This window comes from Anomaloglossus baeobatrachus, chromosome 1 (assembly GCF_048569485.1).
Source record: "Anomaloglossus baeobatrachus isolate aAnoBae1 chromosome 1, aAnoBae1.hap1, whole genome shotgun sequence".
Taxonomy (NCBI): domain Eukaryota; kingdom Metazoa; phylum Chordata; class Amphibia; order Anura; family Aromobatidae; genus Anomaloglossus; species Anomaloglossus baeobatrachus.
In genome coordinates, this window is record NC_134353.1 from 435958528 (window position 1) to 435982374 (window position 23847).

Below are 23847 nucleotides of genomic sequence, written 5' to 3' on the forward strand. Positions count from 1 at the left end.
CCGGTGAGGAAATCCTGGCCTACCCTGATTATAATCTGCCATTCGTGCTGTACACAGATGCCAGTAATGTGGGATTGGGAGCTGTGCTGTCGCAGGTGCAGAATGGCAAAGAACGTGTAATTGCCTTTGCAAGCAGGAAGCTCCGTCCTACTGAGAGAAACCCAGAAAACTACAGTTCGTTCAAGCTGGAATTCCTGGCCTTAGTCTGGGCCGTCACTGAACGATTCAAGCACTACCTGGCATCTGCGAAGTTTACCGTATTTACGGATAACAACCCGCTTACCCACTTGGACTCCGCAAAGCTAGGTGCACTAGAGCAGCGATGGATGGCCCGGTTGTCAAACTATGACTTCACCATCAAATATCGGGCAGGCCGCAAAAACGCTAACGCTGATGCATTGTCGAGAATGCCCCATTTACCAGATGCAGGAGAAGACTCGGATGAGCTAGAAGAGATAGAGCTGCCGGCTTTTCACCGCAACAGTGCATCCCAGTGTAACCAAGGTGTTAAAGGCAAACGCCAAGAGGCCACGCTGAACCCGTTACCTTACCACGGGTGGGAGGAAACGCAAGACAGCGATCCGGCTGTTCGCCTAGTTAAAGAGCTAATAATCCAACCAGACTCAAGTCTTAGCCCAGATGCCTCACCGGAAGCGCAGCACCTGTGGAAGGAAAAGAGCAGATTGTTCATCTACAGGGGTAGGCTATGCAGACATTACATCAACCCCCGAACCTATGAGAGGGTGTGGCAAATAGTGGTACTGAAGAGAGATGTTCAGATGGTGCTGGAGGCGTACCATGACGGAGCAGGACACTTCGGGTGGAAGAAGCTTGAGGTACTGTTACGCAACAGATTCTATTGGGTTGGCATGAGAACTACCATTGAGAACTGGTGCCGAAACTGTGGCCCATGTAACCTGAGAAGAAAGGATCGTGACAGTCAAAGAGCTCCACTACAACCAATTGTCACCAAGCAGCCGCTGGAACTTGTAGCCTTGGACCATGTGAAATTGACACCCAGTAGATCCGGTTATACGTATGCCCTCACTATGGTGGACCACTATTCCCGGTTTCTGGTGGTAGTACCTGTAAAGGACTTGACAGCAAGAACCGCAGCGAGAACCTTTCAAGCCTACTTCTGTAGACCACATGGCTACCCGGAACAGGTGTTGACGGATCAAGCTTCTGCGTTCGAAGCTGAAGTGTTCCAGGAGTTTTGCAACCTGTATGGATATAAGAAAATCCGAACCACACCGAATCACCCACAGACAAACGGCATGTGTGAGAAAATGAACCAGGTTGTTATAGACCTGTTGAAAACCTTGCCCTTGGAAGAAAGAAGCATGTGGCCAGAGAAGTTGCCTGATTTAGTGGACATGTACAACAACATCCCTGTGAGTTCCACCAATTGCACGCCAGCATACTTGATGAGAGTAAGACCCGGGAAGTTACCAGTTGACTTAGAAAATAGGAATTACTACTTACCGGTAATGATCTTTCCAGGAGCCGTAATGACAGCACGGTAGGAGTTGCTCCTTTGACCTTTACAGGGACAGGAAACGCAAGAGTTTAAAAGCCCCTCCCCATCTCCCTCTCCTCAGTGATTTTTCAAGTACCACACCAGGATGGGAGATAACACCATAATATTAATGCATAATCTTACAATAGACACATAAGAGAACAAGAAGGGAGGGAAACAATAGTGCTGTCATTACGGCTCCTGGAAAGATCATTACCGGTAAGTAGTAATTCCTATTTTCCAGGACGCCTCATGACAGCACGGTAGGAGAATGCCAAAGTAATCCCTATGAGGGGGGGACCACAGCCTGCAAAACCCTCCTACCAAACAACAGGTGCAGAGCGTTGAGAAGGCCCAGTATATAACGCTCACAAAAACGTGCGGGGACCCGACCACGTTGCCGTACGACAAAGCAGTTCCAAGAAACCCCCCGCCCTCTCCGCCCAAGAAGAGGACAGAGCCCTGGTGGAGTGGGCTCAAATGCGAGTTGGGGGGTCCCGACCCGCGGACTGGTAAGGAGCTGAAATAGTGGACCTAACCTACCGAGACAGAGTTGTCTCAGACACCGTCTGCCCTCTGGTCTTGCCCGCAAATTGCACAAAGAGGGGAGAAGCTACGCGCCAGCTCCGGGCAGCCTCCAAATAAGCCAGAACCGATCGGCTGACATCCAGAGTGAAGGTGCTCTTCATGTTGGGAATGAGAATAAATGAGGTAGACAGCCCATACTACAGAGACCAGAAATAGTGAGATATACCTGAAATGGGTTAAATGAACATACTTAACACCGCAACCAAAGAATAGAAGATAAAGTCCTTAACAGCCTATCAAGGAACGAATAAACCACAGACCGATAGAATGACCACCGTCTTAGACCAAGAATAAACTTGACCGTGCCTAATAAACCAGGTCAGTACTGTCATCAGCTCTCCTAGGCTCAAACGACTACCCCCGGTCACAGACCAGCCCACCGTACCACCAGAGTTCACAGTCTGGCTCCAGAAGCCCAAGAGGTCAATGCAGAAACTACGGGATCTCGAGAATGAGAAGGACCTTCATGAAACTAAAGACATGAAGAGTCGGCGTCTGGAAGGCACGATTTCCGACCTTCGCAAGCCAAGTACAGCATCCGACCACTTGAAAGAAGCATCGTTCCCAAGATGCAGATGTCAAGGACAGCGGGGCATGGAATCTGGATGTGAGGAAATGTCCCAGAATATGTAGGTGGCCAAACCTCATAGATACACTGAATACAGTAGAAATAGTGGAATTTAAAGAAGTGGTTTGACATATCCGTGGCAGCTAATACAGGAGTCAAGTGTGGCCCTGAGCTGGTATAAAGAAACCACTACCACCTGGGCAGACTACCCAACTAGAATGCACTGTACTCCATTAGCATGTAATCACCACTATATCGGACTCTAGCGTAACATACCACACAGTCTTCCAAAGGGACCAGGGAACATCATCTAGAGGAGTGAGAGCCTCTAAAAATCACAGAGTGATATTTCATTTGACCGTGGTGAGACCCTGGATTTTATCCCATGAGAGCGGGGAGCCTATGAGGGAGACTATGGAGCTCCCGGCCACAAGATGTTGGAAAACCTCACAGGTTATTCACGAGATTCTGTATGTTGAACAATGGTCCAGAACCAGTTCAATTGTCATCAAAGGACCCGTCACAGTAAAACGGGGCTAATACCATGATCGGCCACATTCAGTTCCTTCCACTATAGGATGAACTCGATAAACATTTCTCTTTAGGCAGAAGTTACAAATGAAAGACCAGAGCTAAGCAACTAAGCACCGCTGAATACAACTGATTAGAAAGGAAGGACCGTAGCTGAACTTAGATTCCAGTTCCAAAGCCATAAGAAGGAGAATTACTAGGCCAACGCAAACATGGCTGCCTAGCGCGCTAAGCCAAGTGCAGGTCCAGAAGTGTGAGGCCCCTCTTAACCAAAGCCGATGCCAGAGACCCAAGATGCGAAGTATGCAGCCCGAGGCGCAAGGAACGAGACCACTGCAAGGCCAAAGGCGCAGAGGCGCAAGGCCCAAGGCGCAGAGGCGCAAGGCCCAAGGGGCAGAGGCGCAAGGCCCAAGGTGCAGAGGCGCAGAAGCGCAAGGCGCAGAGGCGCAAGCCCAATGCCAGATGCGCAAGGCCAGAAACATGAAGCGCAAGGTGCAAGCCCGGAAGCGCAAGGCCAGAAGCGCAAGGCACAAGGCCAGCGGCGCAAGGCCAGAGGCGCAACGCCAGAGGACAGAGGCGCAAGGCCAGAGGCGCAAGGCACAATGCCAGAGGCGCAATGTCAGAGACACAAGGCATAATGCCAGAGGTACAAGGCGCATTGCCAGACACGCAAGGCCTGAACATGAAGCGCAAGGTGCAAGCCCAGAGGTGCAAGGCACAATGCCAGAGGCGCAAAGCCAGTGGCGCAATGCCAGAGGCGCAAGGCCAGAAGCACAATGCCAGAGGCGCAAGGCCAGAGGCACAAGGCCAGAGGTGCAAGGCACAATACCATAGGCACAAGGCCAGTGGCGCAATGCCAGAGGTGCAAGGCCAGAAGCACAATGCCAGAGGCGCAAGGCCAGAGGCACAAGGCCAGAGGCACAAGGCGCAATGCCAGAGGTGCAAGGCCAAAGGCACAAGGCGCAATGCCAGAGGCGCAAGGCCAGAGGCACAAGGCGCAATGCCAGAGGCGCAAGGCCAGAATCATGAAGCGTAATGCACAAGCCCGGAGGCACAAGCCCGGAGGCACAAGGCACAATCCCAGAAGAACAAGGCACAAGCCCAGAGGCACAAGGCACAAGCCCAGAGGCACAAGGCACAAGCCCAGATGCACAAGCCTAGCGACACAAGGCACAAGCCCAGAGGCACAAGCCCAGAGATACAAGGTAGAAGCCCAGAGGCACAAGCCTAGAGGCAGAAGGCAGAAGCCCAGAGGCATAAGCCTAGAGACACAAGGCAGAAGCCTAGAGATACAAGGCACAAGGCCAGAGGCACAAGCCTAGAGACACAAGGCACAAGCCCAGAGGCACAAGCCTAGAGACACAAGGCACAAGCCTAGAGACACAAGGCACAAGCCCAGAGGCACAAGCCCAGATATACAAGGCACAAGCCCAGAGGCACAAGCCTAGAGACACAAGGCACAAGCCCAGAGGCACAAGCCTAGAGACACAAGGCACAAGCCTAGAGACACAAGGCACAAGCCCAGAGGCACAAGCCCAGATATACAAGGCACAAGCCCAGAGGCACAAGCCTAGAGACACAAGGCACAAGCCCAGAGGCACAAGCCTATAGACACAAGGCACAAGCCTAGAGACACAAGGCACAAGCCCAGAGGCACAAGCCAGAGACACAAGGCACAAGCCTAGATGCACAAGCCTAGAGGTACAAGGCAGAAGCCCAGAGGCACAAGCTTAGAGGCACAAGCACAATGCCAGAGGCACAAGCCTAAAGGCACAAGCCACAAGCCCAGCACGAGCCTAGAGGCACAAGGCACAAGCCCAGAGGCCCAAGGCACAAGCCCAGAGGCCCAAGCACAAGCCCAGACCAAGAGCCAGTGAAGCCAAGCCATGAAGGGCAAGGCTGAGAAACAGTAAGACCAGACGTCAAGCAGGGAGGCCTTGACAGTCCCAAGGTGCCAAGCCAGCGTGTGGTCAGAGCTTTGTGGCGTGTGGGCCGAGGCCAAAGCCGTGAGGCGCGATGCCGGAGCCCCAAGGTGTGATGAACGAGCCAGGAGGCGCGAGGCCGGAGCCCGGAGCCGCGAGGCGCGATGCTGGAGCCAGGAGGTCGGAGCCAGGAGGCCGGAGCAGTGAGGCGTGAGCCAGAGTCATCACGAGGCCAGAACCCTGAGGCGCGAGGCCAGAGTTGTGAGGCCCCATTAGTTACCCCTAAGAGTGTAATTCATCTGTGAACTTCAGGATACACCTACTGCATGAGTGGTATCCTAAATGCCAAATTAGTCACACCTGAACCAATTAACTCACCTTGAGGTTCAGCTGGAGGGCAAGTTCCAAATGCGAGATAATGTATTATATCCGCAATTTTCCCTCCTATAGAAGGATTAAATCAGACAAAATCCGGTCTGGTGAGATAATAGTGGAATCAAATGTGTTATTAACCACAACAGGATGATCCACATAAGGTTCCATCAACAGGTAAATTCGGAACTTAAACATGACGTCTGCTGATCCCAGCAAAACATGAGGCAGAACTTAGAAAGTTCCAAGGCTAAATTACCAATATTAGTGCAGGACTCTGACAGATGTGAATGACAGACTAAAATGAAGGGGAGACTGAATCAGGCTCAACCCACACCACTACAGGTCAGATTCCTGACGCATCTGCACTTACGTGACCCTGGGCTCGTCCGGGGTAAGCATCTGACCTGTCACCTTCATCCATTGTAAGAAGCAGTGAGTAGGTCGTTATACAGAAAATAGTGTGCACATTTCCCCGTTCCCAAGGTTTTATACCTGTTTGGGCGACGACAGGGCCCGTTCCCGCCTCCAGTGTTCCGTCCCGGATCACACGCCGCCTTCCAGGGCGCCGCCATATTCCGACCAGGAAATGCGGAAGTCTTTGCACCGCACATGCATCAGCGTGTCAGGCTGGAACGCATGGCGCGCGCACACCCGGAAGTGCCACATGGCCGCGGCAGACAGCGGGATGCCGAGAGCCCTCACCTGAGGGAAGCGGCTTTTGCCGGGAACTCCTGCTCCACCGGCCAGCTGAGTGACCTCACCTTTAGAGGTGTCGGCCAGGGGCTGTTTGACAGGCCGGAACGAGAGAGCAAGCCCCCCCGATCCGCCTGGACCCCGTACATCCCGACGGTAAGACTTGCGTCCGTCCTGTACAGGGACAGGAAAAACACTGAGGAGAGGGAGATGGGGAGGGGCTTTTAAACTCTTGCGTTTCCTGTCCCTGTAAAGGTCAAAGGAGCAACTCCTACCGTGCTGTCATGAGGCGTCCTGGAAATGGGAATTGTTGTTCCTGAAACCAGTTCACCTGAAGTAGATTGGGACACTAAGCGCCAAGAGCAGTTTAAAAAGGTACAGGAGTGCGTAGAAAGAAGCCTAGACCAAATTAGAGAAAGGCAAGAGAAAGATTATAACAAGAATGCACCAGCTGCTCCTTTAATACCTGGAGAGATGGTTCTAAAAAGAAAAAGAAAGACCCATAAGCTTGATGACCAGTGGGAAGCAGAACCATACACAGTATTGCCCTCTAAATTTGACAACAAGAAAATCTGCTTAATCAGCAAGGATAAGGGAAAAACGTCAGCGGCAGTTTCTAGAGATCACCTTAAAAAATGTCCTAAACAGTTGAAGCAAAAAGAAGTAATCCCCTGTATACCTCCACCTAAAGAGGAAAGAAAGAGAAGATGATAAGAACAGTACTTGGTGATTTTCCTGAAAGGTGGTCTCAGTACAAAGGAGTCATTATTATACCATTATTGACTGGCGCTCAACCAGTAGAAGTCCCAGAAAGACTGGAAGAACCGGTCAACATTTCAGAAGAACTACCTGTCGCAGTAGAACCAGAGAACCCTGCTATTGGTGAACCTGCCAGTCCTATGGTAAGACTAAGACAACATTCACGCATACCAATATTGCGTAGATCCTCATGCAGACTAGTAGATAATGCACGCATAGCACCAGCACTAGGTACCAGTACTCTGTACCGACGAGTTGTGACACAGGCATTACGTAGGTCTAACCGTAGCAACTTTGGTCAGCCCCCATCCCGTTATATAGAAGAATATTAAATAGAAAGTGTAGTAGTTAGTAAAATGTAAAAATATTTTATTTATTTGTTTATTGCAACTAAGTAAATCCGTAACCGTCAAGCGTGTTGAGCCTGCAAGACTTTTTGCATGAACTTTTGCATCTTCTTGAACTTTTATGGACCAATGGACCACAGAACTGGTAGTGGTCAAAAACGTTCTTATATATACCATACTCACATTTGGCAGCGGAAGGACTGCATTTTTCTGTTTTATTGGTTTTTGTAATTTTTATTTTTTTAAGACTTTGTACTACTCTTTATTGTTGCTAATGTTTTATAAGGTTGTGTTTCCAGTCCAGGAGTACTGAATTTAACTAAGGGGGAATGTGGCACCCCAGGGTTCAGTTGCCACAAATATACCTGTACCTGGGCAGGGAAGGATCTCCACATCAGGTAATCCCACATACAACATTTTCACTCCAAGCCTGGAGGGGGAGCTCTACAAGTCGAGTTCAGGTGAGGTCCCCTTTAAAGCCAGGTTTGGAGGCGGAGTCAGAGAGACAGTTGGCAGTTGGAGAAAAGGAGACTGTGCGAGCAGAGAGTGAGGGAAGACATCAAAATGGAGAGGGCAGTGCTTAGCCCGCACAAGTAACTGTGTGACCGCCTGAGGGATCAAGAGTGAGGCAAAAGAGGAGAGACCGGGGAGGTGGAGCCTGACCGTTTCATCCCCAAGGAACAGCACTGATTATCGGACACCGGCGTCCGAGATTGTGAGGGATCTAATCTGCCCAGCAATAAAGACCGGGGGCCAGGGAGACTGCAAATCTCCTGGCCGCAGCAGCACCTGAAGGCAAAGCCGCTACACAGAGCTTAGGGACCGCAGTGAGTACAGCAGTGCCCCTTAGAGAAGCTCCCGCCGCCTGCCATACAGGTGAAGACAGTGAGAGAGGGACAAGGTATAGCTACAGGCAGCCTAGTACGAAGGAGAGACACAGCGCAGCAGGGAGGCCTCACAACTAACCTGGTGCAGAGATCCTGAACTGTTCCCAGATTACCCAAAAACTGTCACATCAGAAACTGAACCCCTTTTTAACACCTGCAAGTAAAATCTGGTCAGAGTTAATGAATTGGTGTGACGCACTTTATTTCTTCATCTGAGGAGCTATAGGCTGCTGCACTAAAGTGACAGTTGAAAAGGCTGTGAAGAAAAACCGCCATATCTGTGTACTACTAAAACTGCCCTGGGGACCCCGCTTCACCTACGGGAAGCGTAAACAACTGGCTGCCTAACCATCACCCCAGAGTTCTGACCTGCAGCCCCAGTAACCATACTGGAACCGTAGGTGGCGTCACGAAATACTTTTATTTATTTATTTATTTTTTTCTTTATTATTTTTTTTTTATTTTTTTTTATTTTATTATTTATTGACTTTCAGCGACCACCAGGGCCACGGAACCGGGCACAGGCCCCCGTGACATAATCCCATTAACCAACACCCGGAACCGAGTACCCCACGGCCCTGGGGCGGGTCACATATACCTAAAGAAAACATGTTTGCGGACATGATAGAGCTGTTGACATTGATCAAAGGAAACATAAAGGCACTGTATATATATATCTGTGTTAATTTCTTGACCCCTAAATTTGGCAAAAGATGAACATGTTAGGAATGTAGTGATTAGGGAAGAGCACTGCTGTGCCATTAGGAGGATTCAGCTACAGTGTTTTTCAATTAAAAAACCTTTTTGGTGCTTTTCCACACTTAAACTGTAATTGGCAAAAACGGGTATGAGTATTGCTCTGGTACCTCCAAGACCCCCCAGAGCCTCTGAAGACTCATACAGTGTTCAAGGTGGTGTTCAGAGTTAGGCAAATAATCCGCTATCCAGAGTTGTAGAAAGCGAAGTTGTCAGCTAAGGGGCCGCAACACTTGCCTCATCCCTGGACTTCTGAAGAGTGGTCAGTTTCAGTTAACTGTGCCCAGTTTACTAAAACAAAACTCAGAATGGATCTAAAATAAAACACATATTAAAATGTGAATATGTAATATAATACAAAGAAACTTCCAGATAAAGCAACCTATTCTTGGACAACCCCTTGTTAACTGCTGTATTCCAAGTAAAAAAATAAAATAAATCACCTCCTGCAGCGGCGCTATTCCAACCACGTCAGCCAGAAGTTGGCTGACATTGTTATGCCATGCTTCCCTTGTATATAGAAGAATCGATAGAACAGTTATGATTGCAACATAAATTATTTGTTTTTTTTCTATGGCTCAATGGAGTTAGCATTATCTTGTACCCAATGACTGGATTTCTATTTGTATTAACCATCTTTTCTGTGTTTATCATAGCATTCAGTAAATATAAGACGGATCATCGAACACGTGAGCAAGCGTGGCTAATAAAAATCGATGAAGTCTTCAGTGATGACCCAGCTTTAATTCTTATGGCTGGGAATTCAGACATGAATGACTCAATGCTGAGATTAAAGGGGCTATTGCAGAGGAGAACACGATTGTGGTGGAATGAAACCTTCTTAGAAAAATATTTGGAAAAAAATCTAATACCCAGAGGCTTAAGGGTGCGGGCATTTCCATCCTTTGATGTGAATGATGATGATTTCAAAAATAAATGGGAAAATGCTGCCAGCAACTGTTCAAAAAATGTTATGGAATTATTAGTGCATAACAACAAAAATACAATTCTAGATATAGAAAAAGAGATTGGAGAGATTAAAAAAACTCTTAGTAATGATGTATTAAGTAAAATCAATACAGATTTAGAGTCTGAGTTTCCTAAATGGCAGAAAACTATATGTGAAATCAAAACAAAAATATTTCAAAGGGATGCCAACGACTTTAAAAAAAAAAAAAAGGATATCGCTGGCATTTCAGACAGAGAAATAGAGGTATAAGATCCTCTAGAACTGGATTAGGGACATCATATACCTGAAATGAAAGCTTACAAGAGCCACAAACATCTAGCTCTATGACTCTTAGATCTACCCAGAAAAAATCGGCTAAGGGAAAATCTATTGTAATCAGCAGGCAAAAAACAGTCGCTCTACAAATCAATTAGAGGTAATTAATTTATCTAAACATAAACTTACTGAGACACAGATTGTTATTCCACATGTGGGTGTCCTAAAATATACATATATGGGAGAGAAAAGGCGCAATAGGGTCTTACCCGATATATTGGGCAAAAACATAAAGAAGTAATGCACTCACCTGATCGGGTTGTGCCAGTCACAACTCCATTGACAGCAAAAATGAGCGCCCAAGCGGTCCAGCAGCAGCCCTGTTACACAAGTGGAACATCAAAGGAAAAACTGGAGAAAACAGGTTTTATGCCGCGCTTGAAGACCACAGACATTGATGTCAGAACAGATGATTCTTTTATTATTTCATTCCTATGCGTTTCGGAGACCTCAACTGTCTCCTTCTTCAGGGAAAGAACTTTACAGAGGCCAAGGAAGAATCCTTTTAAGAAGCAATGAAAAGGGGAGGGGAGACAAAGAAGAAATCCCTGCCCATGACGTCAGCTCACCATGTGTTGCAGAGCGATGACTCATGGCCACATGGAGTTGAGCCTCATCATAGGTCACACTGAAAGAAACATATATTACATATATACACATATACATATATATATATATATATATATATATATATATATATTGTGATAACACGCTCCGGGATCGCCTTTGCTGGGTTCAAAGGGCACGTATTCACCTCAGGCAGACAGCCGAATTCAAGGTGTAACTGACGCTTGGTCAGGTTTATTGCAGTGAAGCATAAACAAAAGGAAAAAAACACCAACAAAATAAATCCTTGCCTGTCCGGCACTAACTATACACGGTGATATCCTAACTACCAACTGGAGGGCTTCTCCCTTCCAGCTAAACCTTACAAACATCAGGCACTGCTCCTCACAAGTGTCTCCTACACAGACAGGCTTACTGTGTTCCCAGATGGAGACCCTCCCCCAACTTCCCAGATTCCTTTTACCTCCGTCCTTCACCTCCCATTAATCCATTAGTAGCCAGGTGATCCTGGCCAGGCTAAGTCACATAGGACCGATACCGGGGTGAGATATACCTGCCCTCATCCACTAATCCCACATGAGTCTCACATATCCCCCCCCTCTGCTCAGACCACTGCAGCTGAGCAACAGCACCCACAAAGCAGTGCACACGAGACAGGGCATCAGCATTCCCCATCCGCACCCCCGGGCGGTGCTCCGCTGTAAAATGGTAGGCCTGAAGTGCAAGGAACCACCGGGTCACTCGGCCATTCCGTTCCCTATTCAAGTGCATCCACTTGAGAGGGGCATGGTCAGTGATCAGCCGGAACTTCCTTCCAATCAAGTAATATTTAAGGGACTCTAGAGCCCACTTAATGGCTAAGCATTCTTTTTCCACTATGGCATAGTCGCGTTCATGCTTATTAAGTTTCCGACTAAGATAAAGGACCGGATGTTCCTCTCCGTCCTTCAGTTGTGACAATACAGCCCCTATACCGGCATCAGAAGCGTCCGTTTGGACCACGAACTCGCTGCGGAAGTCAGGAGTTATTAGCACAGGTTGAGAGCAAAGAGCTAGTTTTAAGTTATGGAAGGCTTCTTCGGCTGCCGCGGTCCATTTGATCATGACAGAGTCTTTCCCTTTGGTAAGGTCCGTCAGGGGAACAGCGGTAGCCGCAAAATTGGGAATGAACCGTCGGTAGTAGCCGGCTATTCCCAAAAACGCTCTCACCTGCTTCTTGTTGACTGGTTGCGGCCAGTTCTGAATGGCTTTTATCTTGTCAATCTGGGGTTTAACAATTCCCCTCCCAATTACGTATCCCAAATACCGGGCTTCTTCCAGCCCGATATGACATTTCTTGGGGTTTGCTGTTAGACCCGCCTCCCGCAGGTCCTCAATCACAGCCTCTAGTTTCTGGAGGTGCGTCTCCCAGTCCAGGCTGTAAATGACTATGTCATCCAAATACGCAGAAGCATACTGCCTATGGGGCCTCAGGACTCGGTCCATCAACCTTTGAAAGGTTGCCGGTGCCCCGTGTAGTCCAAACGGCATATACACATACTGGTATAAACCTTCCGGTGTAGAAAACGCGGTTTTCTCTTTAGCGGCCTCTGTTAGCGGGATCTGCCAATAGCCCTTCGTTAAGTCTAGGGTCGTGATATACTGGGCTTTTCCAAGCCGATCTATTAATTGATCGACCCGTGGCATAGGGTATGCATCAAATTTGGAGACCGCATTTAATCTCCTGAAGTCATTGCAGAATCTAATGGAGCCGTCTGGTTTCGGTATTAACACAATCGGACTCGACCAGGCGCTATGCGATTCCTCGATTACACCTAACTCTAACATGGTCTTCACTTCTCGAGAGACAGCTTCCCGCCGAGCCTCCGGTATTCGGTAGGGCTTTACCTGAACTGTTACCCCAGGCTCTGTTATGATGTCATGTTTAATGAGAGTGGTCTGCCCGGGCTTTTCCGAGAAAAACTCGTGATTGTTGATTACAAACTGCTTGACGTCGGTCTTTTGCCGCTCCGACAGAGTCTCCGCAGTCCCGACATCCGGTATGGTCTGCTTGCAGACCGGAAGGGCCAGACCTGCTGACAGAGCTGGACGGTCCTTCCAGGGTTTTATCAGATTCACGTGATAAATCTGTTCAGGCTTCCTTTTACCAGCCTGGTACACTTTGTAGTTTACCTCACCCACCCGTTCCTTAATTTCAAAGGGGCCTTGCCACTTTGCCAGAAATTTGCTTTCTGCCGTGGGGACCAGGATCAACACCCTATCTCCGGGTGCAAAAGTACGGATCTTGGCCCCCCTATCATAAATCCTTTTCTGTGCTCCTTGAGCCTGTATCATATGCTCTTAAACGATGGGCATCACAGCCGCAATACGGTCCTGCATTTGGGTTACATGGTCTATTACGCTTTTGAACGGGGTGACCTGTCCCTCCCAGGTTTCTTTAGCGACATCTAACAGTCCACGGGGACGTCGGGCGTACAGAAGCTCGAAAGGAGAGAACCCGGTGGAAGACTGGGGCACCTCCCGGATGGCAAAAAGCAAATACGGGAGTAAGTAGTCCCAGTTCTTCCCGTCCTTGTCTATTGCCTTACGGAGCATCTGTTTCAAAGTTTTGTTAAACCGTTCAACCAGTCCGTCCGTTTGAGGGTGATACACGGAGGTGCGTAACTGTGCTATTTGTAACAGCCTGCAGAGTTCTTTCATTACTTTAGACATAAAGGGGGTTCCTTGGTCTGTGAGTATTTGTTTTGGGACACCAACCCGACTAAACACATGGACCAGCTCCTTGGCAATGGTCTTGGTGGCCGTGTTACGCAAAGGGATGGCCTCGGGGTAACGAGTGGCATAATCCAAGATGACAAGGATGTGCTGGTGTCCTCGTGCAGACTTGGGGAGGGGTCCAACTAAATCCATCCCAATTCTCTCAAATGGGATCTCAATGATAGGCAGAGGTACTAAGGGGCTACAGAAACGGGGCCTAGGCGCAGAGATTTGGCAGTCGGGACAAGACTCGCAATAGGTGCGAATATCGTGATGCATGCCTGGCCAAACAAAACAGTGTAATATCCTTTTGGTAGTTTTCTGGACCCCCAGGTGTCCCCCCATCATGTGTCCGTGTGCCAGGTCCAGCACTCTCCGCCTGTAGGCTCTCGGCTCAACCAATCGTTGTACTGTGTCATCCCCCTTCTTCTCTATCTGATAGAGAAAGTCATTCTCCAGTGCCATGTAGGGTGTAGACAGCCTAGTACCTGCATCCACCTGCTCCCCGTTTATCATTTTAACATTTTTTATAGCCTGAGAAAGGGTAGGATCTCTCATTTGCTCACTTTGGAAGTCATCTTTCTGGACTTCCAAATTCAGCCAAGAGGAAGGGGGACAGCCACCCGTGTCCGCCTCTGCCCCGGGTTCATCGGAATCACCCGCCAGAACTGAAAAGGGGAACTGGGGGTTGTTTTCAGCGGATTCCTCCTCTGAACCCTCTTGTGGGGCATCCTCTAGTGGCTCCGGGCCCACACAAGGTGTGGGAGAAGGATCATCCGTGCGGCTACCCTGGGGTACTAATTGGTTCTCCCACAACTGCCAGAAGTGGGGAAAATCCCTGCCCAAAATGATATCATGCAATAATGCTGGTACTAGTCCCACCTTATGATGCACAGACCCATAGGGCGTAGTAATGCAGGAGACCGTTGTGAGGTACGAGCAGGTGTCTCCATGCACACATGTCACAGAAAATTTATCTGACGGTCCCATCGGGACTGCTACCAGACTGGCCTTTACCAGAGTCACCACACTTCCCGAGTCTAATAGTGCAACAACAGTATTGCCATCAATGGACACTTCACACAGGTGTTTTTTCATATCGCCTTGACATGCAGCAACACACACTACCCGTGCAACCATAGCCCTGCGTTTTTCAAAGTCCGTGACATCGCACTGCATCGGTTCTGCAGTTACTGGACAGTTTGCAGCAATGTGGCCCACCTCCTGGCAGCGGAAACACCTCACGGGCCCCTTGCTAAGACCATAGTTTGGCACCTTAGCCCTCACAGGGCCAGCAGTCCTGTTTTCCTCCTCCACTGCCTTAGGATATTTTCCTCCTCCCCATGACCCTGGAACAGTCTTACCAGATCCTCGTCGAGAAGGGGAAGAGCGAGGATGTGTAGCATCGTCCATAAGTCCTTCTGCCAAGGAATAACGCTCCACTAGATCCACTAGCTGATCCGCTGTCGTGGGGTTTCCATGGCTTACCCACTTTCTCAGAGATGGCGGTAGAGCTCTTAGGTATTTATCAAGAACGATTCTTTGTACCATCTCTGGCGCCGTCAAAACCTCGGGCTGTAGCCATTTCTTGGTCAAGTGAATGAGGTCAAACATCTGTGACCGCGGTGGTTTATCGGGCTGATAAGTCCATTGATGAACTCTCTGTGCTCGCACGGCCGTCATCACTCCCAGCCGGGCAAGGATCTCGGCTTTTAGTTTATCAAAGTCATGCGCTGCTTCAGGCTCAAGATCAAAGTAGGCTTTTTGGGCCTCACCTGCCAGAAACGGTGCAAGCAAGTCGGCCCATCGCTCCTTTGGCCACTTTTCCCGCTCCGCCGTCCGTTCAAACGTGGTCAGGTAAGCTTCCACATCGTCCTCTGTGGTTAATTTCTGCCAGCACCGACTCACATGAATCACCCTCTGGTCAGCCTCCGCATTACTCTCAGGTACGGTCGCCAGACGCTGCGCCACCTGCTGCAAAAGTTGGCGGTCTCTAACCGTCGATTCCACCAGTTCCTTCAACTGTGCCGACATCAAGCGATTAGCCTCTTGCTGCACAGCTGCGGATTGTACCAGCGCTTTCACCACGTCATCCATTATGATGCGCTGTAACGTGCTGCCCGCATTCTCCACCACAATGTGATAACACGCTCCGGGATCGCCTTTGCTGGATTCAAAGGGCACGTATTCACCTCAGGCAGACAGCCGAATTCAAGGTGTAACTGACGCTTGGTCAGGTTTATTGCAGTGAAGCATAAACAAAAGGAAAAAAACACCAACAAAATAAATCCTTGCCTGTCCGGCACTAACTATACATGGTGATATCCTAACTACCAACTGGAGGGCTTCTCCCTTCCAGCTAAACTTTACAAACATCAGGCACTGCTCCTCACAAGTGTCTCCTACACAGACAGGCTTACTGTGTTCCCAGATGGAGACCCTCCCCCAACTTCCCAGATTCCTTTTACCTCCATCCTTCACCTCCCATTAATCCATTAGTAGCCAGGTGATCCTGGCCAGGCTAAGTCACATAGGACCGATACCGGGGTGAGATATACCTGCCCTCATCCACTAATCCCACATGAGTCTCACAATATATATATATATCATACATAAATCCAAAAAAGCATCAAAAGACTGTCAGAAAGTGCCAAAAAAAATGATGAAGACAATGAAAATATTCATATACATATGAAACTATGCAAATACATATACATATAAAAATGCAAGAAAGCTAGACATATATTAATATAAACCCAAAAAAGAAACTGTGAAAATCACTAGCTGCTTCACAGTCATTACCATGACTGAAAAGACATGCACTGTATATGGTGACAGCGTGTGTACCTGCAGGCTAAATTATTATGATCTCCATTTATTAATATCATCATTCCTATTATTAACCTTATTATTTTAATCGTAGGATTTTGATGAGACAAAGAAGCATTTACAAAAAGGGTAATAAAGCGTGTATTTCGGACATTACTAGATGGATCTGAAAGATCAAAAAAGAGGAAATCAAAATTTTTTATATTGTGCGCATGCGTGAGGATAGAGAAGATTCTCTTGCCATGGAAGGTGAAGTGAGTTCAAGCCGTGAGAAAAAAGGCAGCGCGCAAGCGCGCTGCACATGGAAAGAAGCAGTATCCTCACAAGGAGGTCAGATGAGTTCAGAAGCGTGGGAACTGCCTGTAGCGCGCGTGCGCACACATATCGCAGTTCCACAGCAAACTGAAGGGAAAAAAAGGGGGGGTTACACATATATATATGTCTAGCTTTCTTGCATTTTTATATGTATATGTATTTGCATAGTTTCATATGTATATGAATATTTTCATTGTCTTCATCATTTTTTTTGGCACTTTCTGACAGTCTTTTGATGCTTTTTTGGATTTATGTATGATATATATATATATATATATATATATATATATATATATATATATATGTATATATATATGTATATCTGTATATATGTAATATATGTTTCTTTCAGTGTGACCTATGATGAGGCTCAACTCCATGTGGCCATGAGTCATCGCTCTGCAACACATGGTGAGCTGACGTCATGGCCAGGGATTTCCTCTCTTTGTCTCCCCTCCCCTTTTCATTGCTTCTTAAAAGGATTCTTCCTTGGCCTCTGTAAAGTTCTTTCCCTGAAGAAGGAGACAGTTGAGGTCTCCGAAACGCGTAGGAATGAAATAATAAAAGAATCATCTGTTCTGACATCAATGTCTGTGGTCTTCAAGCTCGGCATAAAACCTGTTTTCTCCAGTTTTTCCTTTGATGCTAAAATATACATAGGACTCACATCCCGACAATTAAAAGTGAGGACTAGAGAGCATGTCAGGGATATTTTGGCAGCTAAAAGAATGGAGAACTTTGAAGAACTAAAGACTATTCCACAGCACTTTAAAACACACCATGCATGAGACTCTAGTTCTTTTAAAGTTAGGGGCATAGAACATGTTCAAACTGGTATTCGTGGAGGAGACATTAAACGATTGCTGGCACAGAAAGAGTGTAGGTGAATATCTACTCTAGGTACAGTAACACCAGCAGGATTAAATGAAACTTTGCGTTTCATGTCATATCTGTAAGGGGAATATAACATCATTTTCAACTCTCTCCCTCGTGATTCACTTTTGCAGTGGCTTATTTCATTCATGTCTGAAATTATTTTTAATTTTTCTGTAATGGTTTCATTTAGTCTCACTTATTTCTATATTTAATTCTTTTTGACCAAAATTACATTTGTGTTCCATCCAGTATGCTTATCTTGACCTACCATCAATTGGACCAGTTGGTATCATCACTCAAGACGTCTTTGAAATATCGAGAGAAAATTCATGAATACGGCTGTCTCCTAATGAAATTAGCAAATACACAATTCCAAATATGTAACATATAAAAAAACCTTTTTCTGTTTTAATTGATTACCTTTATTTCCCAAGTGATTTAACTTCTTCTTGAGTTCGGGGAAATATGTTTGTCTTTTGGGATTGCATTTATATTGGAATACTTTTGATTACCCTAACATTAATTGGTAACATCAAATAAGGTTTTTATTATAGCAGAAAATAATATCTGATATATGGAATAAGTAAATATTGAACATGGGTATTTTTTCCTTATAGTTATACCTTTCTCACCTTATGTATAAATATATTTACCTTAAATATATGATACATGGATGGATAGTTATTTTGTATATGTGGGTGATAAGGGAATTTACATGATTATACCTGATAGCATAGGGTCATGTTATAATACATGCATGGATATATGTTTTGCCTCATATGACAAACTATTTTCAAGGGCATTTCCTATATTATGTATTTTGATAATGTTCAATTTTATGTAAAATATTATATGCATTATGAGACTAAAGGGGCTTAACACGCAACGACATCACTAACGAGATGTCGTTGGGGTCACGGAATTCGTGACGCACATCCGGCCTCGTTAGCGACATCGTTGCGTGTGAAACGCATGAATTACCGCTAACGATCAAAATTACTCACCATTTCGTTGATCGTTGACACGTAGTTCTAATCTCAAATATCGTTGCTATTGCAGGACGCAGGTTGTTCGTCGTTCCTGTGGCAGCACACATCGCTATGTGTGACACCGCAGGAACGAGGAACATTTACCTGCGGCTGCCGGCAATGAGGAAGGAAGGAGGTGGGCGGGATGTTCCGGCCGCTCATCTCCGTCCCTCCGCTTCTATTGGGCGGCCGCTTAGTGACGCCGAACGAACCTCCCCCTTAGAAGGGAGGCGGTTCGCCGGCCACAGCGACGTCGCTAGGCAAGTAAGTATGTGTAACGGGGACTAACAATGTTGTGCGCCACGGGCAGCGATTTTTCCGTGACGCACAACCGACTGGGGCGGGTGCTTTCACCAGCGACATCGCTAGCGATGTCGCTGTGTGTAAATTGGCCTTTAATAGTATGGCCCATTATTAATGTATATGTATTGTGTGGTTTCATCAGTGGCAGTAATGGGTGTTTACTGTATGCTCATTTCGATTCTGTTCCTATTAAATCTATCAGTTCTCAGTAACTGTTGGGAAAGAGTATTGCCCCCATATTTTAACTAAAAATGGAGAATATGTACTCTAACTATTGTGAATGACCTCATCAGTAGTGGTGTGCGTGTGACCGCTGCCATCCGGTTCCCTGCTCACACCTTCTGCCGACGTTGAGTGGCACCTACGCCCTAGTCCCAGCATGCTGGTGACTGGTGCACAAGCGCTGCTCTGATCGACCCGGGGAAAGCTGTGTGGGAGCAGGACATCAGCGATCATGCACCAAGGTACGATGATTGGCTGGTATACATCAGGTGACCGTAGGTCCTGGAAGATAAATGGAAGTAAAGTGTTGAGATAGGCCATGACCCCTGACGAAGCAACCCACGCGAAATTGTGTGTTCGGGGTATATGCCAACGGCTCTCTGACATACCCACATGGGTAATATGCACTAATGGTTTTTGGTTACACGTGTTCCTGTCTCATTTTACACTTGTTAACAACTGCAACAGAACTTCTGTGAGCAATCAATTGGGGCAGGTGCATTTCTATACAGAGCTGGAAGCCGGAGCATCGTGGGGACAGCATCGGGGACAGCATCACCGAGGACAGCATCGCGGGGATAGGTGAGTATACTGCAAGTACAGTGACATCCAGGAGGTCATTGGTTTCCCAATGAACTCTGATGACATCCTGATGACAAACCGCGACACAGCTTCACAAGTTTATCAGTTCATTGGGAATTGTGATGAGTCCCCGATGTTGTCCCCACGATGCTCCGGCTTCCAGGTTCTCACTACACACACACGTATACAGTGGAACCTTGTTTAACGAGAACAATCCGTTCTGGGAGTATGATTGTTAACCAAGTTACTCATTCAGCAAAGCAAGATTTCCCATAGGAGATCATTGCAGTGCGGACACTTCGTTCCACAACTTGTTAAATGTCCCATCCTGGTCCCCTATTGTGGCATTCCACACACGCACAAACGCACACATATTATGCTCACCTTACCTTCCGTTCCAGCACCAGTCTCCTGGAACTTGCAGTACGGTACAGGATGTGTATCGGGTAACCATCGTGATGAGGGGGGAACTTCCGCTGCCAGAGCAAGTTCCTCCCTCGTCGATGGGGACAGATACACATTCTGTAGCGGAGAACTACAAGAACCATGACGCCGGCGATGGAACGGAAGGTAGGGTGAGCATAATGTGTGTGTGTGTGTGTGTGTGTGTGTGTGCGTGCTTGTGTGTGTTTGTGTGGACTGCAAGAGCGGGTTAGAGAGCGGTGGATGTATGGAACCGGAAGTGTGTGCAGTGAATATTTTGCTCATTCAGCAAAGCTTGCTCGTAAACAGAGTTACAAATTTACAGCAAGCTTTGCTCGTTAGGCGAAATACTCGCTAACTGGGTTACTCGTTAAGCGAGGTTCCACTGTACACTGAGCACATAATACACACATATGTATACACATATGTATAAAAGAGGTATAAGTGTTCATGAAAAAAATATAGTTCTACCTCTGTACAAGTCACTAGTGCGACCACACTTAGAATACTGTGTACAATTCTGGTCACCGATATATAAGAAGGACATAGATGAACTGGAGAGGGTGCAGAGAAGAGCGACCAAGGTTATTAGAGGAATGGGTGTGCTGCAATACCAAGACAGGTTATTAAACTTGGGGTTATTTAGTTTGGAAAAACGAAGGCTTAGGGGGGATCTAATCACAATGTATAAATATATGAGGGGACAGTACAGAGACCTTTCCAAAGATCTGTTTACACCTAGGCCTGCGACTGGAACACGGGGGCATCCGCTACGTCTTGAGGAAAGAAGGTTTAATCATAATCACAGACGAGGATTGTTTACTGTACGAGCAGTGAGACTATGGAACTCTCTGCCGCATGATGTTGTAATGAGTGAGTCACTACTAACATTTAAGCAGAGCCTTGACGCCTTTCTTGAAAAATTTAATATTACCAGTTATGTATATTAGATTTTAAGACAGGGTGTTGATCCAGGGAACTAGTCTGATTGCCGTATGTGGAGTCAGGAAGAAATTTTTTTCCCCATTGGAGCTTGTTTGCCACATTGGGGTTTTTTTTGCCTTCCTCTGGATCAACATGTTAGGCTACGGGTTGAACTAGATGGACTTAGAGTCTCCCTTCAACCTTAAAAACTATGATACTATGATACTATGATACACACATAACAGACATACATGGATACAACGAGCACATACACACACACAGCGCACATGCATGTATACACTGAACACACACACACACACACACACACTCTGCTGTATACTTTCCCAGCGATGCGGTCCCCTGCGATGCTCCAGCTTCCAGCTCCACAGGGCACTGAATATTCAGTGAGTATAATTGAGCAGCGGTCAGGAGCGGGAGGCAGCAGAGCCGGAGACAGCATCACTGGATACAGTGAATCTAGACATTTTTTTTATTAAAAAGACCCGTGTTTTCTCCGGTATGTGTCACACTGATGTCACACGGATCACATAGCTGCAGTAATGCTTTTCATCTATTTCCTGGTCTGTGTGTTTTCTAGTCTCAAATTAACTTTTCAGATGGGAGTAAACTACTAACCTTTGTTTACACATCTATTTGGTATAATATCTAGATAGCAATGTCAGCAGCTATATCATATTTGTCCTTTCAAATGACCCTTACATGTATGCTTTTGTAATTGCATTCACCGTACAAACCCATTATAAGTATTAGCCTTCATACTATATTTGATTTTATTTGATGTATACATGTATCTTTATTGGTTGGCCTTAATCTATGAGCCTTGCTGATGCCATTGTGAACCGTTTGGTATTTATTCTTATCTGTGGTCAATAACTTCATGTATTGTGGTTTTAATATTTAAAAACATTTTTCTAATAAAATACCCCTTTTTATGAGCAAAAAGGACTACAATTGTTTCTGTTTTATCATACATTATGTGTATAATAGGAATTTAGACACCCCAAAGAGACTCCATCAAACATCGAAATATAAAAACTTGGTATTCAAAAAACATGGTAGTAGATTCACGATATAAACGTTTATCTGGATGCTGCAATACAAGTAAACATTTCAGAGTAACATAAGCCACAAAACTATAAAGTAACGATAAATATTGCTTGTAATGAGTATTGACTACATATCCAAATGATGCCATAAAGAATATTGGAGAACTGCATAAAGAAAGCAAAAAGGAATAACAAAATAAAAAGGAAATTAAAAATATAAATCACTTTTATATGACTGTTTCAAAGAAAAATATAAAGTCTGTTTTCTGTTTCAAAACCATGGACAATAGAGGTCATCTTAGCATTCAGGCTGGTCGCGATGCAAACTAGCTGCAAAATCACAGAGTTCTTATACATATTGTCAAAACAGTCACCACTAAGTAAACATATAGCACAAATATTTTAACTAGGGATGAGTGAACCTAAACTGTAAAGTTCGGTGTTCATGTGCTGAACACCGAACACAGACTTTTGACTGTACATCCGGTTCCGATTCAGGTTTGTTCCCCGAATAAAGCTTGTTGAAAGGTGTCAGAGCAGCCAATTAGCAAGCTTTCAGACTGTGGGTACTTCGGGAGCCATTGCAGCTATGCCAAGCAGGGCCGGCACTAATTATATATATATATATATATATATATATATATATATATATACACATAATCTCCAGTTTTGTCTGTTCACCTATTCCGGAATGCACCGCGCCAGTGTTAGTGGCGCAGCCGCAGTTCGCCCCGCATCATAACCATGATAACCAGGGACAACAAGGGAGGCGGCACCCAAATTATGGCCTGAGTAATTTGAATTCGGTTTCCAGTGTAAGCCTCACCACATCCAAGCAGAGCGCGGTGTTTCAATCAGACATTGCCGAGGTCATGCAGCAGTAAGGAGGCGTGCCCGGGTATGTCCGCCAGCGCCTGATATCGCCATGTGTTGAGGTTTCGTGTTGACCTGGTAGACATGGCTGCCCCGATGAGCACCGTGCACTTTGTGGGCGGAGCTAGCTTAGGAAGGTGTGCTCTCCTTACAAGCATTTTCAGATGGACGAGATGAGGAGATTGTGTGTGCACACACACAGACACACACACACACACACACACACACACACACACACACACACACACACGCTTTTTGGCTCTAGTTGAACGTTTACCTGAGCTGGCAATCAGTACAGAGGAGCTTTTTTTTTTTTTTTTTTAATTCTACTAATAATAAAAAAAAGAAAAAAAAGACATAGGATCCCCCTTATTTTTGATTGCCAGCTAATTAAGCCCAGACATCTGGGGGCTGGGATTCTCAGCGTGGTGAGGCTCATACTATATGTGCCCCACACACTGAGAATCGCAGTCTGCAGGTGCCAAAATCTGGCATATACATTTGATATACCAGATCTGTAGCTTACCCAGCTCTTCCAGTCTGCCCAGGTGCTTTTGGGGTTAATATCAGCTGTTTTTTTGCCAGCTGATATTAAGCCCTGAATTAATAAAATTTGGTTTCAGCTTGAAACCAGACTTTATCAATTCACCTGTAGTAAAGTAAAATAACACACACACTAAACACCTTTATTACAAATAAAACAGAGAAAATACTTTTATTTTAAAAACAATCAAACCCTCATTTACCATTTTATTAAATCCCCAAATCCCTTCAAAGTAGTCCAGTAATCGATGTCCCACGCAGCTCTCATACTTACCTGGTTCTGCGCTGTGTGATGTCCGCTGTGCTAA